Consider the following 6,506-nt stretch of genomic DNA (forward strand, 5'->3'; position numbering starts at 1 on the left):
GGCACGAACAGCAAAGCGCCAAAAGTTATGAGTAAGAAGAGGATTAACTAGGGCGAGCAGAATAAATCGTGGATTGCGTGCTTAAAAGTAAAATGATCACTAATTGTAGCAATGTTATGAGGAAGATCGTTCCACCAACGTGAAGTTCGCGAAACACAAGACACGGAAAAACGCTAAGTATTACATCGGTATTCTCTAAGCTTAAACGCATGATTCACACGGTGAGATATATGGCTAGGGGGCAGCAGTATAGAGGAGTAGAGGACGATATTGTGGAAGGTTTTGTGAAAAAGTAGCATGGCAGAAATCCTACGACGAACGGTCAATGTGGTTAAACCGAGCTTCAATTTTATCGCAGAGACACTGGTGTCGGGACGATAGTCACAGGCTATGAACCGGGCGGCCCGGTTTTGAACCTTCTTCAAAGAGTCTATGAGGTACGCCTGATGAGGGTCCCATATCGCTGCGGCATATTGAAGCTTTGGCCTCACGAATGTCGTATAGGCTAACTTTTTCACCGACACTGGGGCCAGTCCCAGAGTCCGCCGAACGAATTCCAAGGTTCGATTAGCGGCGGCTGTAGTCTGAGAGGTGTGATGAGACCAAGAAAGGTTGCTACTTATATTAACCCCGACGTACCTATATGAGGTAACGTGTTCAAGCAGAGACGAACCACAAGAGTATTGAAATATTGTGGGGGTGGACCGTGTAAACGACATTGATTTACATTTATCGGCGTTAATAGGTAACTGTCATGAGGAGCACCAGGAAGCGATCTTATGAAGGTCATCTTGGAGTGCAATTTGTTCTGACGAACTTGATACGTAACGATAAATGACGCAATCATCAGCAAATAGGCGAATACGAGATGTCAATCCAGATGGAAGGTCATTAATGTAAATGAGAAAATAATAGGGGGCCAATAACCGAACCCTGAGGGATTCCGGAAGTTACTCGGTCTAATGAGGACGGGGAATTGTTAACCAACACGAATTGCTTTCTGTTACTCAAAAAGTTCCGTGTCCACGTAAGGACGAGCGGATCGATGTTCAATCCGGAAAGTTTTGATATTAAGCGAGCATGTACGACCTTCTCGAATGCTTTAGGAAAGTCAATAAATATTGCATCAACCTGGCATCCGCCATCCATGCTGCTCAATAAGTCATGTGTTAGACCAAGCAGTTGGGATTCGCATGAATGGCCACGCCGAAACCCATGTTGGAAAGGGTGGAAGAACTCATTTGTTTCAAGGAACGTCATTAAGTGAGACACTATTATATGCCCTAAAAATTTACAACGTATACTTGTGAGAGAGATGGGCCTGTAGTTATGAGGTTTCACTGTTTCGCCAGACTTGAAAATCGGAATTACCTTCGAGATAAGCCAGTCGGATGGGATATCCCCCGTAGAAAGTGATTGGTTAAATATAAGCGTTAAAAACTTGGCTGAGACCTGTTTAGTGTTTTTTAGGATTATGGATGTTATTCCATCGGCACCGCAGGAGGAGGAAAGTTTACTGTTATCAATTAGTTTTAATATACCGTGGTAGGTAAAGGATAGGCCCTCCATCCGGGGGAAGTTGTAGCAAGGGGATGAAGGCATAAGTGTAAGGTCCTCACGTGTGAATACCGACGCAAAGTATCGGTTTAGGATAGAGGAGCAATCTTCATCCGGGGCCATCACACCAGTACTGTCAAGCAGCCTTGTAGGGGCAACAACACGTGGGGAAATAGTTCGCCAAAATTTTTTTGGTTGGTGTTCTAGGAGTGATGGCAACGTGTGGTCACAGAAGGAGGCTTTAGACTGCTTTACATATTTCGTAATTGTTTTCTCAGCTGAATAATAGCGATTCCAGGCACGTGAAGTTTTAGCCAAACGGAATAATCGCTTCTTCTTCGCACGAAGTCGCCTAACAGTAGCACTAATGCAACCCGAGCTGCTAATGCATACCAGGGAGCTTTTCTTAATAAACATATTCCCCCCCCCCCCCCGAGGAAAGGACATAACAAGTGTTCCCTGAGCTTTTCCCTGAACAAGCACCAGTTGTGTTTAACAGATCGCATGTTAAAGTCCATAGCGAAGTCATCGAAAAATAAAGACAGTTCAGTATTGAAAGCTTCGAAATTGGCAGCGTTAAAGTTCTTAATGACTTTGCGCCGTGTATGGGAACGGTTATGTGCCGCACAAATAGAAAAAGAGATAAACTTATGATCACTTAAGCCATCAAATGAGCGCAAGTTGGAAATGATGTCTTGTCTAGACGTTAGTACAAGGTCGAGGCAGGAAGCTGAGGAACGAGATACTCTAGTAGGGAAAAGGACCATTTGTTCTAGATTAAAGCTCAGGCACGTATCTAGAAAATCCCGTTCTGATGGGGGAAGGTGTACTTGATAAGCAGGATGCGCCCAGTTAATGGTGGGGTAGTTAAAATCGCCCATCAAGAGAACAGGATAAGACGAGAAACGTTCCACAAGGTTTGCGAGTGCAGCGCTCAGCTCGTACACTCTTAAAAATGAACTTCACCGCATAGCCCGCTCCTAGCCAACCATCATCTCGAATGATATCATTATCTGCCCTGATTTGTTGAAAACCGGAGGCGTACGGCTTTTTTGTGACACTTATGCTGTTCATAATTGTCACAGAAAAGGCGTACGCCTCCCGTTTTCAACAAATCAGGGCAGATAATCGAGATGATGGTTGGCTAGGAGCGTGCTGTGCTGTGAAGTTCATTTTTAAGAGTGTAGTTGAAACAATCAAGGTCAAGGGAACGGTAAGAGACGCCCACAAGAAATCTAACAGATGGTAAACAAACACAAGCCCAACACATTTCAAGGTTGTTCAAGGGAGGAAGGGGAGTGAACGGAATGTCACTCCTAAAGCCTACACTGTTAAAACAGAACTTCACCACATAGCACGCTCATAGCCAACCATCATTCCGAATGATATCATTGTGTGTATTGATTTGTTGAAAATGGGAGGAGGTGCCTACCTGGGACAGATTATCTTGTCCCAGATAGGCGCTTCCCCCCTGTTTTGAACAAATCATGACACAGAATGATATTATTCGGAATGATGGTTGGCTAGGAGCGTGCTATGTGGTGAAGTTCTGTTTTAACAGTGTAGTAACATACCGCCGCCCCTACGGCTAGGGCGGTCACAACGTACATACACTCAGAGAAAAATCTATACCTTTAGAGGTATAGGTCGCCTGCTCAATAACTTAGCCCTTCTTAGGTATTATTTTATACCTCGGTTACAGGTATAAAAATAGTCCTCAACAAAGGGCCATATGCCATACCTTTGGGGTATAGCTCTATACCCCTGTGAAGGTCTGCACGAGTACCATCATGGTGTTACATCACACCTAGGCATAGGTATTTTTAGAGGAAGGAACTAGAAAAATCACCTTTGGAGGGAAGAAAAGTTTTTGACATACACACACACACACGTACTACAAACACACGCAAACGCATGGTTGGCACGCACGCAAACGCATATGGTTGTGAAGTAGGACGAAAACCTCGTGCACATTACTCGGCATCTAAAAAAAATAAAAAGATGTAGAGTTGAAATCTAAAAAAAATTTTCAAGGAGCAAGACGCTCTGCGCAGTCATCATATGTGTATCACGATGTATCGTAAGACAGACATTTACAGAGCAACATATACTGATATACTAGTGGCGACTTGACAAACTGTGGAGCAGCTTTCGTCTGGTACGCAACCCAAAGGGTGAGGACATCTAGATTCAACATTCCAGCAATGAAGATTTTATGCAGCCATAAACTAACCATGTGGATTTAGATAGTACTGTACTGATGTGTATGTTTCTTAGTTAAATATCCGTTTAACTTAGCTGATACCGTCTCAAGAAAAAATGATGATGTGATACAGCACGTTGCGGAAATAAAGGCATAAAAAACCATAAAGGTATAAAGAAACAGAAGGAATAAGCAGCCTCATCGTATCCGTGAAAGGCATAGCCTGGTGATCTATTGCTGGTATACTGGATATGAACGCATGGTGATGAGGTATAAATATGATACGTTAGCTCTCCTTTATACCTCTTTCATACCCTCGAGAAGGGTTGGAGGTATAAATAGGAAATGTGTACCTCTTCTATACCCTCCAAAGGTATATATGTGAAGCAGAAGGTATAAAAGAGGTATAAGAGCACATTACTATACCTTATTAATACCTTTTTTTCTAACAGTGTACACAAAGCCAGGAAGCAACTCGTTGTCAGATATATTCGGATGCAACTATGTTTCAGTTAGTACTAAGATATCAGTTTCACAATTTTCGATAAGCGAGTGCAAGTGGTCTCTTTTATTCATAATGCTACGGATGTTGCAAAAAGGCACATTTAAGTTTGGGAGAGTTGGTCATGCGCTGGCAGAAGGGCCAGCGTCCGGACAGTTGATCCCGTCACGACGGGATTTTGATCTGGTAACGAGAGTCACTCGTAGAAACGGGAGCAACTGACCGTCCGTCAACCATCTGGCGTCTGTCGGTGGATTCGTTCCAAACATATACTTGATCATCAATAAAGAGTTTATCAAAAACAAGGCGGATCCTGCTGCCCTGTGGCCTAGCATCAACCGCACCATCCCACAGCTTTTTGCGTATCATTTGCACTCGCTTAGTGTAGTCTTCTTTAATCGAATACTGTGTGTTCTTGAGGCGAAAGCAGTTACGCATCACGTCGGATTTCACAGAGGAATTATACAATTTCAAAATTGTCGGACGTGGTCTGTCATCACGCTTCCTGCCGACCCTATGAATGCGCTCCATGCTGCCAACACTGACGTTCAGGATGTCGCGGAAAATATCGTCTCTTGCAATGCGAACGAGGCTATCAGTTGTCTCAGAACTGTTCTCACTGATGCCATGAATAATGATATTATTTCGTCTAGAGCGACTCTCCAGGTCACCAGCCTTCCTAATCAGGGTAGCAGTTGAGGCTTCAAGGGGGGCGAACCTTTCGGAAGTCTCAGTGAGGGCTGATTTGAGGGACTCTAGCTCGGTTACTTTATGTTCAAATTTTATGTATACAGTTGACATAAATGCTTTGTAAGTACAGTATTTAAATACAATGTATAAATACAGTATGTATCGGTGCCCATTCATCTTCCCACTCGCAATCTGAGAGCACATCCTGTTTTCTGTGGTAATATTGCAAATAACTGTGATACGGTACCTCGTTTATTGCGCCATATGAACGCTCATAGGGCCAGTTCTCACTTGGTGACGCCCGACGCGGCTTCGTGAGTGGGCGGCGGAACTGGAGGCGCATTCCCGCCGCCCCGTCAGCGCGCACGATTTTCATGTTCCCACCACAGTGGCATTCCGTCGTACAAAGCAGACGAAAAATCAGGGGGCGTGGCGTTTCTGTATCACCTAATTGGTCGCCAGCTGTCGTTCTCGGCAGCTCTCGCCGACATCATGAAAGTAGTTCGGCAGTGCAATTTTTTTTTCTTTTTTGGTTCGACGTGTCTCCCGTCTCAACGCCGGAAATGCGCATCTATTTCCGCCGTCCGTTCAAGACCTCGCGTCGGGCGTCCCCAAGTGAGAACTGGCCCTTAGCCATAAACGTGACGTTAACATTTGTTCGCCTTCTTCCTCTTTTACAACGCGCCTTCTTAAAGGTCAGCTATGCCGATATCCTAAATAGTCGAAACGGTTGTGATATTCTGAAAGCCCGCACCCAACTCTCCCCTAAATGTACCTTCATTCTCCCATTTCAGTACAGTACCATGTAAAAAAACAACAACAACAACAGATAATTCATTCTGAAACACACATGGGCGCAGCCATGTTTATGACGTAGATGCACCCGAAGGGGCACTGTGACGTGTACGCACCTTCGTACTTGTAAGTGGGTTCCAGCTACGGCAGGTCGTGGCTTCACGTATCTGTGCTTGGAAACTTGATGACGGCGCACAGCCGGGTTGCACTGGTTCCGCGATGAGCGATCAGCGCAGCAGATGCGAACTCATTCGTGAGCCAAGCTTTGTGCGATGTTGTGACTGGAATTCGTCGTTTGTGTTTTGTGAGCTCGAGCAATTTGTATCAAGTCGCGTCTGCGTTCGCCCCCTTTACAGCACCTGCCCAGTGCAGGGTGAACTATCAGGATATGGTAGGAAATTGACTGACGTTTCGACAGCCGGTTTTAGCAAAAAAATAAAAAAGAAAAGAAATGCCGACAGCATTTGATTTTTGCAGGGAAAACGCGTGTTATGTATTTGAGAAACCGCATAATGCTGTGGGACAAGTTTTACATACGATTTATCAATGTGTAACATCGTCGACGATTTTATGGAACGACGAGCAACGTAAAACAAAATACCAATCAAATTTTAAACATTTTGTGAAATCTGTACATTTTCCAGAAGTTTTCTTTGAATCACACACTCCCATGTCATGCTGCGTCGTGTAGCACGCTGCAAAGAAGAGCATTTCATGCCTAACATCTGGATATTGTTATTAATGAGCACCGTGGCACAA

Source organism: Ornithodoros turicata, chromosome 1 (assembly GCF_037126465.1).
Source record: "Ornithodoros turicata isolate Travis chromosome 1, ASM3712646v1, whole genome shotgun sequence".
Lineage (NCBI taxonomy): Eukaryota > Metazoa > Arthropoda > Arachnida > Ixodida > Argasidae > Ornithodoros > Ornithodoros turicata.